Here is a 13,486-nt window from a genome sequence, read left to right on the forward strand (position 1 = left end):
GTCGGACAGTGTAACTTATGACAAAACTATAATAATTTATGAATTATGAAGGGCTCAGGAGGGAGGGAGAGGGGGAGGGAGGGAGAAAATGAGGAGCTGATATTCAGGGCTCAAGTAGAAGGCAAACGTTTTGAGAATGATGATGGCAACAAATGTATATATGTGCTTGATACAATGGACGGATGTATGGATTGTGATAAGGATTTTATGTGACCCCAATAAAATTATTTTAAAAAAATAAAGAAATCTGACTTAAAAAAAAAGAAATTTCCCTTTAACATCACATTAAAAAAATTGCTTTGTAAAATTATGCTAAAATGAGTTCATTTTGTGAATATCCACAGCATGATTAAAGGGGGAAACATTTTTGAAGTAGAAATTTTAGAATAAAATGAATTATAAATTAATAGAGGAGTATAAAAATAGTGCTGAATCCCAAAAATAAATCTTATAAGGGCATATTCTGTTTTTCCATGTATACATATGTATAGGTATATATATACATGTATGCATATGCATAGTATTCAATATATATATTGAAATATCTGGTGTTCATTTTATACTTGAATCCTCATAATAACCTTCAGAAAAGAGTAAATGATTACTTTTATTTTAGCTGCTAGACTTACAGTGTAGAGCAACAGAGAAGGGTAGGAACTAAATATTTCGAATTTTTCTGAACAAGGTATCTGAATATGGATTTTTATTTATATATGGTAAATACATTTTTACAAAGGGATTATCTCTTTCAACTATTGCCTTACTATAAGACACCTAAATAAAATTATAGATATGCAAATCTTCCCTTTTAAATCACACTAAAACTAAGCTAGATCCCATGGTCATTTCTCTTTAACACTAGTAATTAGACACTTCCCTTGCCCTCTGACTCTGGCAGGACTCAGGGCAGCTCAGTGTGAAAATGAGCCTCATTAATTCCCATTTCTGTAGTTCAGTCCAAAAACAGTAGGATGGCAACTTTCCCCCCACTGCTAAGTAACACAAATGCTAGAGACACTCTGATCTATTCCACCAGTCAGATAATCTACCATTGCTAAAATAAATCAATTAGGAAAGCATTCATCCATTGATCAGCACAACCGTACTCTCACGCAGAGTTCAGTCAAATGGAGTCTTCTTCCTTCGGGTTGGGTAGCCGACCAATCTACAGAAATTAGTAATACAACTACTATTCAGTCTTTGTTTTATTCTTATCACACACTACACTCAACATGGAATGTTTACTGAGGTATTTTTGCTAGAGAAATGTTTAATAGAAAAAAACATGATTGACATGTAATTTTATATTTCTTAGTAGCTACATACAAATTGAAACAGGTAAAATTAATTTGAATAATAAAACTTAATATGAATAATATAACTTGAATAATAATGCAACATATCCAGAAAACTATTATCTCAACATGTGTGAAAATTATTACTGACATATTTTGCATTTTTTAAAAACACTAACTCTTTGAAAACACAAGTTTATGCTACACTTACAGCACATCTCATAATCATATTTCAAAAACTCAATAGGCATATGTGCTTACTGGTTGCCATGTTTGATGATGCCTGTACAGGTCTCTGCTTCTGTACATGGCGAGGCTTTGAAACAACATGAAGCAAATATTTGAAGTAGAATGACTAGCTATTTGTGTGTGTAATTGTTTGCCAAGAGTTCTAACAAATACAATTATATTTAACTTGCCAATCAACACCATCGTTTGCCTGATATATCAAAGCAATTCCTAAATAAAAAATAATATATGTGCAGCCAGAAAGGGAAATAAAAGTTTATCTGGAGCTAAAATTGACAGTAGCTATTTCTGCATTTGAAAGTGAGCTACATAATGGATGTTAAAAAGTACAGAAGCATATAGATATACATATATATATATATATGCATACACACATATGATCCAGCAATATTTTATGATCCAGTAATCTCTTTATTGGTTATATACCCTAAAGAAATGAAGATTTCACCATAAACAGACATATGCACATGTGTTAGTCTGGGTAGACTAGAGAAACAAATCTATGGACACACATATGTATATAAGAAAGAGATTTATATACAGGAGCAATTGAACATTGAGAAAACATCCTATCCCAGTCCAGATCAAGTCCATAAGTCCGATATTATCCCATATGTTCAACAGCAATCTCTAAATTCCTCTTCAGACTCACTAAACACATGCAAATGACATCAAATGTAGAAGATCACAGGCCAGTTGGTAGAAAGTCTTTGGATCCAGTGGCATTGTAAGCATCTCAGCGCTGGCAGGGGTCTCTGCATGGCTTCTCAGCACCCAGGGCTGCATCAGGGCAGGTCCATGTGTCTTGTCACTGCTATGTCTCCCAGCGTGTGAGCAGAGAGTCTCCCACCTCCAAGGAGGAAATACCGGAATTCTCAGAATCCGTAGGGGAAGGCTGTGCCCACACAGAAGTCTCCTTGGCTATGACCTGGTTGACAGGCTAGACTCTACCCTACATGCTTAATCCTTAAATTGACAATTATACAACTACCACAGCACATGTATGTTTATTGCAGCAATTTCCATAATAGCAAAAATATGAAAACAAGCAAAAACTCCAATTACAGAGGAATGGATATACAAACTGGTTCATTCATACAATGGAATATAATGCATCAATTAAAAAAATGACAGCGCTCCAACACTACTCGGCATGAATAAAAGTAGAGAATACTACACTTATCAAACTTATGAAATAAACATTTCATAGCACCATTATTATAAGGAAAAACAGCAAGAACAAAAAGAAATGTGCCGTTTACACCCAAAGAGAAGACTTAGTTGACTAGAGATGGCCTGGGGCAGGTTGGAGAAAGGGAGAGGGGAAGGCCAGGACACTGGGGAGCGAGGGAAGAAGGAGGGAGTGGGTGAGAGGAAAAAAGAGAACCACATTTATGGAGGGTTTAATGGGATATTACTGTTAATCTCATTTGTTGAGAAGGGCTTTGTAACCATATACAATATGCTTCTTTCAAAACAAAACAAAAATCCCTCCAGATTCCTCATCCCAAGGACCTAAAGGACCTAAATATTGGTCTGAGTGGCTGAAAATGGAGGAAAAGTAAAACGGAAGTGGACTTGGACTCTTCAGTGACATAAAAGTTCATTTCAAATCTATGACATAAAGTAATAAAAATACAGCTCTAGTTTACATACAAAATTTTTTGAAAACTTCACTGCCAGTGAGTCAATTCAGACTCAGCCACACTAAGATGAGTAGAACTGGCCCCGTGGGTGTCTGAGATTGTTAACCCTCACCTATCCTGATGTTGTAGTGGTTAAGAGTTAGCCTGCCATCTGCACGTTTGGTAATTCAAAACCACGGTAGGAGAAAGACTGGGCTTTCTACAACAGTAAACAACTACTGTCTTGGAAAGTCACAAGGGTCGCTGTGAGTCATTACTGGCGATGGCAGTGAGTACCCTATCTTATAGTGACTAGGAGTTGGGATCTATTCAATGACAGTGAATTTTTGGTGTATTTATCTTTCGGTGTGAACATTCTGTTTTAAAATACCAACCTAAAAAACAAACTCATTCCATTGAGTTAATTCCAACTCATAGCAACCCTATAGGATAAAATAAAACTGCTCCTTTGAATTTCCATGACAACAAATACTTATGTAAGCACACAGCCTCTTCTTTCTCCCAGGGAGTCAGTGGTGAGTTAGTACCATTGGCCTTGTGATTAGCAGCGCAATGCTAACCCATTACATGACCAGAGCTTGTTTCAGATTTTAATCATGAAGGTTTACATTTTAAAAGGTGATAATTACTTGGAAAACATGAGTGGATCAAAACAAATTTCAGCCACTAATACATAATGTTTACAGCCAATTTCTCTTCTCTCTCAAATCAAACCCAAGGTTCTCAATGGGATGACAGAGTTTAGTTATGGTTTAAGACAACAACAAACATTACTTGAACCCTTACAAATTGGAAGAATTTCTTTATAGGTATATGTCTGAACCCTTCAACTCTTCTATATTTCACATTTTAAAAATCAAAATGCTTAGATCCAAAAATAAAATCTCTTTCAATTATGATAACAAACTCTGACTCTAAAAGTAGGCACGGTTCATAAGCTGATTTCATTGGGTTATAGGAGCAAAACAAACAACAAATAGATGAGTAAGGCCTGGTCCTATCTAAACAAGATTTTATGACAATCAAGTGAAAAGTATCTGTGATCCTTAAATTTCCCACACTCTATTTTTAAGACTGGTGCATGCCTTTTGGTGATCTCTGAACCCTTATTCATTTCCAAGTGCAAAATAATGAACTAAAGAAGTTACACTAATGCTTTTTAAACTCCAACTGAACTGGACATAATAGAATATAATTTTCTTCCAAATCTCAATTATAAATCCCCTGAATATCCCAATGATCACCTTAGGCTAAGATAAGGAAATGCTAAGAACATTTATCTCATAAATTTGAGCTTCAAAGGGTTATCTTAAACTCTTTCACTGTCACAGAAGTATCCAAGCAAAGGTCAGGCTCTCATTAAAGCTTATCTGAAACCAGAGTTATATGTTATAGTTTATTGCCTCAAGTACCAATTAATACAGAATTAAAGAAATGAAAAACCCATGATTCATACCTTTGTAGGCGAGCCCCCAGACTTCAGTGTAATGCTAAAATATTAATTGTCATTTTAGTCGTGTAATATTTTACTATGCACTTGACTCTGTAGGTTTTATCAAAAGATATATAACATTCATTTTTAACAAAATGCAGAGGAGATTTGGGGAACATTTACTCAAAAGCTAATAAAGTAAAATCTTAGAGGTATTTTCTAACCAGTGACTTAAACATGGACATCAATTATTAATGAGGTTGAAATGCTTAATAATAGGAGACTGGAAAGAGGCTATAAAGAATTGCTGAAATATCACCCTGATATCAAGGATGATTGTCTTCTTAGGAGGCATACGAAAAACAATAAAAGCATAATTGCATACTACAGCATTAATGAATGTTGCCTGGGAGGCTGTTGGCTGTGGGGAGAGGAAACAAAAGATGGTTAAAACCAGAGGAGGCTTTACAGCAGCATCCTTTCTCTCATTATTATATTGCATGACCTGGAAGCATCCGGGCACTCCCTGTAAACAAATAGTAGCTCAATATTCCTGGCAATCTCCTTTCCACTCTCTCAGGCATGTTAAATACATATAAGATACACATTATCTATTATACACATTATGTATATAATACACATTATGTACATCTTATGTAGCTGTTCTTAACGACCCTACTACAAACGGAATGAAATATCTCCTGGTCTTGTGCCATCTTCACAAGTGTTTGTATGATTAAATCCATCATTACAGCCACTGCGTCAATCCTTTGGGAGGGTCTCCTCTTGGTCTATGTCCCTCTACTTCCCTAAGTATGATGTCCATTTCCAGGGATTGCTCTCTCCTTATAACATGTCCAAAGCACATGAGAAGATGGTTTGCCATCTTTGCTTCTAAGGAGAATTCTGGCTTTACTTCTTCGAAGACAGAATTGTTTGTTCTTTTGACAGTCCATGGTACTTTCAATATTCCCCACCAGTACCATAATTCAAATGCATTGATTCTTCATTGGCCTTCCCTAGCCAATAGCCGACTTCCACATGCTTATGAGAATATTGAAAATACCATGACTTACGGAAGGCACTCTGGAGTCCTCAAAGTTACATCTTTATTCTTCAACACATTAAAGGCCTTATGCAACAGATGTACCCAAAGTAGAAGTGTTGTTTGCTTTCTTGACTGGTGCTTCCATAAGTGCTGGTAATATATACAAGCAAGATGCACTTCAGTATTTTCTCTATTTATTATGCTCCTATATATTGGTCTGGCAGTGAGGGTTTGGATTTTCTTTACATTAAGTTGCAATCAATATAGAAAGTACTGCAATCCTGAATCTTCATCACCTAGTGCTTCAATGTGTGTATGCATGTGTGTGTACACAATTAACTAACTATAGACTAAAATAGGAAAATTATGGCTACTAAACAAAATATTTAACAATCTTTTTTTCCCTAGGGACTAACAAACTAGTTTCTTTGGTGTTTGGACCACATGGTCTAAACATGTAGGGACACATAATAGTAATTACAGATTTCATTCATTCTTTAAAAAACCTAGCATTATAATTTTAATCAACTTATCTCTAAATTCTATGAGAATATGAAGGTCTTCTTTGAAAAGGTAAGGCTGACTTCTGCCAACTTATATCTTCAGATTTGTGATGAATGAAGAAGCCATATAGCTTAAAGAAAACAACATGGAGTAAATATAATTAATAGATAAGAGCCCAAATTATGATTCAAAAATCTGAGTTTCAAGTTCCTACTTTGACATTTATCAATTCTGAGCCCAATACTCTCACTTTCTTATATCTAATTTATAAATAAGGAATAATAATGCTTGGCAACAGTGTCGAAATAATATTGAATTAACTTAAAACTTTATAAAAGATAAAGAACAATACTGAAATGTAGGATGATTAATTCTATTGAATCGCCTCTGGGACAGAACCCCGGTCAATATTTATATATACACATATTTGTTTCCCATCCTAATATTCATGACAGAAAAACAAATAAAAAATAATAAAAAAACAGGGAAAAGAGTACGATATTTAATTGGACTATTCTAAAAGCTAAAAGTGCTACACCCAGTGCTCTCTCCTACTTTGGGGCTATACAAGTTTCCAGGACCCTTTTTTCATTTCATGTCCAATTTCTAACTTGAAAATCCTCATTTTTTTTTCCATCCTGTTTCTTATTAGCTTTCATAAAACGTGCTTTTAGATATATTTGAATTCTTGCACTTGTAGGTGTCGAGAACACTATCTCACTTTTTTTTACCACTGTCCCTCAACAAGCTACTATTCCTGAGACACCCCAACCTCCTGTTTTCTTCTGCCTCCTTTGCTAAGCACTAGTAGAGAACTTTCTCAAAGGTCATGATTGACTCAATATATATAGTTAGAGTCTACAGTCTCAGTTGGGTCTTCAAGTTCAATGACATCCAGGATTTGCTTCATTCCTGTCAGGTACAGCATACTGTACATCCAAACTCAGGTTTTTGGGTTTTTTTTAATCATTTTATTTGGGACTCGTACAACTCTTATCACAATTCATACATACATCCATTGTGTGTCAAGCACATTTGTACATTTGTTGCCCTCATCATTCTCAAAACATTTACTTTCTACTTGATCCCTTGGTATCAGCTCCTCATTTTTTCCCCTCTCTCCATGCTCTTTCCTCCCTCATTAACCCTTGATAAATTCTAAATTATTATTATTTTGTCATGTCTTACACTGTCCAACGTCTTCCTTCCCCCACTTTTCTGTTGTCCATCCACCAGGGAGGAGGCTATATGTAGACCCTTGTAATCGGTTCCCCCTTTCTACCCTCTCTTCCCTCAGCCCTCCTGGTATCACCACTGGTCCTGAAGGGATCACCTCCTAGATCCCCTGTGTTTCCAGTTCCTATCTGTAGCAGTGTACATCCTCTGGTCTAGCCAGATTTGTAAGGTAGTATTGGGATCATGATAGTGGTGGGAGGGAGGAAAGTTGTATGTTTCATCGTTGCTACACTGCACCCTGACTGGCTCATCTCCTCCTCATGACCCTTCTGTAAGGGTCCATGTCAAGTTGCCTACAGATGGGCTTTGGGTCCCCAATTTGCACTCCCCTTCATTCACAATGATATGATTTTTTGTTCTTTAGTGCCTGATACCTGATCTCTTCAATACCTAGTGGCCACACAGGCTGGTATGCTTCTTCCATGTGGGCTTTGTTGCTTCTGAGCTAGATGGCCGCTTGTTTACCTTCAAGCATTTAAGACCCCAGACTCTGTATCTTTTGATAGCTGTACACCATCAGCTTTCTTCACCACATTTGCTTATGCACCCATTTGTCTTCAGCAATCATGTCGGGCAGGTGAGCATCATGGAATGCCAGGTTAATAGAACAAAACTTCAACACTTCTTCTTTGAACAAAACCAACACACTGCCTTTAGCACATGATCTGAATGTCCTTCAAAATGCAGGCAAATAAATAGAAATATTCTCCAATTTCCTTTCTTCCTACTTCAGTAACTGTTCTCAGAGTCTTCTCTCTTGCCTTGTAGGTAGAAATACTATCTTCCACAAAGTATAGATTTTTCATCCATGATTATAATGACAACTCTTTTTTAATCACTCTCTTGTTCCTTGAATTGTCCATTTATCCTGTCCTTGGGTCTCTAACTTCTTCCTTGTCTAGCTGAGAGGGGCAAGAAAGGATCATCACCCTAGTCCTTGGAGAGAATAGAGCCTTCCTAACACCCTGATTTTGACCTCCTAACCTCTACATCTATAAAACAACAAATATTTGTTTTATGTCAACAAATGTGTAGCGTTTTATGTCTACTGACTTAGTCAGGGTTCACTAGAAAAGTAAAATCAGTGATGCTTATATGTGTATATATAGAGAGGTATATATCAAGATAATGATTTGTACAATTGTAGAAACAGGTAAGCTCAAAACCAGGAAAGGTCCAAATCTCTAGGTAAGATGGTAGTCTGGAAGCTTCTCCCGACTCTCATAGCTGCAGGGCTGATGAACTCAACATTGGCAAGAAGACCACAGCTGGTGGCTGCAGAGGTGAATGAATATAAGGTCCGCAGGTCATGTGGCAGGCTGGTGACATCTCCCAAGACTGGCAGACAGTATTGCAGGCCATTGGCTCAAGTCCAAACAACTGCAGTTGATGAGCCAGATGCAGGATCCAGATGCAGTAAAAAGGCAAAGCAAGCTTTCCCTCACTGTCCATTTATATTGAAAGCAGGCCATACCCCTGAGGAAAGTTCCCTTCAAATGCCTCAGGACTATGACCTGAGTAAGACTATTGCATTCCATCCTACTCTTTTAAAACTGATTGCTCATGGAAAATACTATTATAAAATTGATTACAGTACATTAAGTCACATCCTGGATAATGTCTTGGTTTTAACTGGCAAACCACTGCAAATCCTATTATTGCCAAGTTGACACAAACCCTACTACAGGGTCACTAAGAGTTGGAATCAACTCTAGGGCAGTGAGTGTCAGTTCTTGTTTTGTTTTTCTTATCAGGCTCCTTAAACTGTTGATATTCTCAAGGTCCTGCCAGATCCAAATAGAAAGCCACTTTCTTCATACATTCATTCTTATTACATTCAATTACTCAACTCTCCCTTTAAACTTCTAATTTAGAGTATGAACTTTCCTTAAACATTGAAAATAACAGTAGCAAATCAAAGAGATACATTGTATTTGGAGTGGCCTCCTGAGACACAAATATACAGCTCATTTCTTAAGGGGTCCTGGACATCCATCTGATATTTAACAACTGCTATTGAATCAATTATAAGTCATAGCAACTCTGTGTAGCGTTTACAAGGCTTTAAGTCTATATGGAAACAGAAAGCCTCATCTTTCTTCCTTGGAGCTGTAGGTGGGTTTGAACACAAATCTTATGGTAAGGAGCCCATCACCTGGCCCACGGTACCAAAATAAGCATGCAATCAAAAAACAATGTAATAATATTTGTTATAGACTGACTGAAGTTTCGAGAAAACCCCGAGATTTGCTTATGATTTCTTTGATCTGATGAAAACACTGATTGTATATCCAGACTTAATTTAAATATCAATTCCTTCCTGAAACTTTCCACACCACTTGAAATTAATGGCCTTTCTTTAGTCCAACATTGCACAGTTGTCTTAAGCTATATACATCAGAAAAGCAAGATAGAGCTAGACGATAGATGATAGATAGACAGATAGATAGATAGATAGATGAGAGAGAGAGAGAGAGAGAGAGAGATGACAGACAGATAGAGATGACAGAGATAGAGAGATAGAGGCCTAGTTCGAGGCAATGGCTCATGTAAGTCGTGCAGGGTGGCAGATCACAACTCTGTGTGGGTCAGACCTCCGCTTAAAGGCTTTCACTGGGTCATGTGGTTGCAGCCACCGATAGGCTGACTAACCCCAAATTGGCAGATCTGATGGTAGACTGATGGTTCACAGATTAACCATTAACAGATGAAGGTCAGATTGCAGCTGCAACTTTATATCCCAAGAACATAGATGTCAGATGATGATAAATTGGATGCAGGATCAAGAGAGAATTTTTCCATAGATATTGGCTGAATCTGCAGGCATCTCTGCTTACATGAGATCACAAAATGGAAGGTAATGACATACACCGGGAATTATGACCTAGCCAAATTGGCACTTGGCATTAACCACCACAACAGTGCTCATACCGCTGTTGTTGAACAAAGAGCATTTGAATAGACTGATTTTCACATGCCTGGCAGAAATCATATCTTGTGTCTTTCTTGCCGCTGGCAAATATTCCTTGGCATAACAGAAACTCAACTAATGCCTACTTCTATGATTAAGATAGCAGCACAAAGTACACGTTAGTATAATTTTTCCCCCTGTAAAATGTTTGGAAACTGTTCATCACAACCCTGGCAATAAAAGAAAAACACCTTTCGGCCTAAATGACAGAATTTGTGCTGACAAATATTACCATACTAGGAAATATTCCTTTTTTTCCCCTCCAAGAGATTTGACTAATTGCTGTTCATTATTTTATTATCCTGTGAAATGGCCTAAAATCTTTTCTTTTCAATGGGGAATAAGAGAGCAATTTAAAAATGTGCTAATGAGGTTCCTGCCATTTCTTTTCCTCCACAGGAAGAAAGCCATGTGGAAGCACATGCCAACTTCTGCTCGCCTCGAAAGGCTGCAGTGAAGACAAGGCAAATCAGAGCGAGCCTATAAACGGAAACGCAGCTGCGAGCCTGATGTTTGCCCCAGCACTTCTTTTTGTTGGTGTTTCCTCCGCTCAATTTCTTTCTTCTGAATAATGCTGATAAATTAGCATAGGGAGAGCATTGCTGGATTTTGGGCATATGCCTTCAGGGGCTGGAGTCCTATCCTTCAGGAACCATGCTGTGTGGGCCATTAAACAAATGACAAAGAAGGAAAAAACCCTTTCTCCTTGGCATAAATATCCTATGATGGATGGTACTCTCCTTTATTTATTCCTGCCCATAGTGTTGGCACGTCTACTCCAAGAGTCAAAGACTGGCTGGCTTTGATGCAAATCACCAAGAAAAATATTTCATATTTCATTCAACAGCTAACCCCATTCTCTGAAGAATTCTTCTCTCTTCTTCATAAAACAGAAGTCTTCCTGCCGACCCCCAGCATTGACTTTTATTTATTTTGATGCTTCTACTGATTTTACTGGTAAAGGCATGGTATTATCTCTCCCCCATTTTCTAAATGGTTGAACAGATTTTTTAAGGAATTTGCTTTAAACGTGTAAAGAAGGAGATGTATCAGTGCTAAATTCAGTGACAGATTCATATATTAGACATTAGGACTCAGACATTAGGATATATGTATCCTAATGTGTTGATGTTACTCATTGGGCTGGTAACGACTAGGTCAGCAGCTCGAAATTACTCACCAGCTACTCAGTGGGAAAAATTGAGGAACTTGACTCCCATAAATATTTACAGCCTTTGAAATCCATAGGTGACGCTATAAACTGTCCTGAAGGAATAGTATAAGTCAGAATCCAGTTGCAATCAACCTGACAGTAGTGAGTTATATGCGGGTGTATGTGTGTGTGTGTTGGAAATTTTGGAGATTAAATTTACCATGAAAAGAGCTGAGCTTAACATGTAGGAGATACCTATTTCCTCTGAAAAAAACCAAGAGCCTCTTTAGCAAGGCGCATAGAGGCATCCCCACACCATGTCGTAGCAGCAGAATTTTGTTCCTTTTCTCCTTCTGCTGTAATTCCCGGCACATGCAGTGGATTACATACTGTTTATGCATCATGCAGGCTCCCTGAGCCCTGTTTCTTTACAGTACTTACTCCTGCTGCTAAAAGGAAAATAGGCTCTGACAATCCTCTTTGGCTGCCAAAGCTGCTGCCTCTGAATGAACACATCCTGCTTCCAGGAGTCAAGCTGATCCCTGTGATCCCTGAATCCAACAGGAGTTCAAAAGAATTCTCTGCCTCAAAGGACAAAAATTGCTATTCGTTTAGGATTTACAGACAAACCAGAGCTTTGCCACATAACAGCTGATGCTATCCAGCTTTCTGACTCTGGGGCGGCTGCTGAAGCAGCTCAAACTGTAGATGAACCGGAAGGCCCCAATCTGCCTCTGCCTCTGGATCTCGTCCTGCCTGACATAGTTCAGCTCAGGCACAATAATGAGGCCATTGAATTTCTCTCTGCAGCTGGAAGCTGACTGCAAATGGTAAAGCTAAGTTGCTGAAATGACAGTGTCAGGGGACTTGCAAATGAATATACTGTCATTCCAATGTAACCCAATTTACCCTGTGTTCATAGTGAATGGTTTCAGACACTTAGTTTAAAGCCCTACTATGAAGCACTGCAAACACATCTTTACAACACATTCCCAGAGGAAAATTGACAACTCAGATGACAGCTTAGAAATGACTAAAGAATTACAGTGGCATAGTATATTATATGACACTTCTCATAGAAGGATTTAAAGATGTTGTAAAGTGAATGATTTCATACTATCCACAAGAGATAAACAAGCTTCAGGTTAAGGGACAATAATAAAACAATTATTGCAGTAGATTGCTATTCTATAAGATCAACTTAAAATACAATGAAGAACATAGCACATGCTGAGCAAATGGTAAATAAAAATGAGTTATAAAAAGCAGCTTATAAATCTGTTCCTGTCAACAATGAAGCACCGCTCTAAAACTAGAAACAAAAATAAATGTGATGTATTTGCTTTTCCTGGAAATATTCTAAGAGAAAAGTTGAAAGTGTCATTAAAATTATTTCATGTATTAATGTTGATGGATTTAAAAATGGTCAGAAGCAGAGTCCTTGAGTTTTATAGTCATAAAATTGTTCTAGAGTCAGACTTTGTTTAGCCTATGTGTCTCAATCATATTGAAATATATTTGTTTTACATTTTCTCGATGCCCTATATAACTATTGGTAGTTGATTATACCTTATTCCAGGAAGTCTCTGAGAGCTAGATGGAGTGATGGCATTGGATATCATTAGATTTATTCCACTGTGGGGCAGTGAAATTTCTTAACGTGGCACTTCTACCCATGTGTCTATAACTCCCATGAAATGACTGAGCGGGAAGATGAGCACAGAATATGTGTAAAACTAATAAAGGGGACTGGTCAGTTTTCTTTACCACTCCCCTGGATATAAAGAGGAGTCATTGCTGAAGCAGGAAAACCAAAAAGCCAAACTCATTGCCATTGAATTAATTTTGACTCATAGTGACTCATACCCAGTTCTACAGATTAGGTAGAATTTCCCCTGTGAGTTCCCAAGACTATAACTGTTTATAGGAGTAGAAAGCCTTCGTTATTTCCC

Source organism: Echinops telfairi, unplaced genomic scaffold (genome assembly GCF_000313985.2).
Source record: "Echinops telfairi isolate 266 unplaced genomic scaffold, ASM31398v2 ScPeMD7_23;HRSCAF=83, whole genome shotgun sequence".
Lineage (NCBI taxonomy): Eukaryota > Metazoa > Chordata > Mammalia > Afrosoricida > Tenrecidae > Echinops > Echinops telfairi.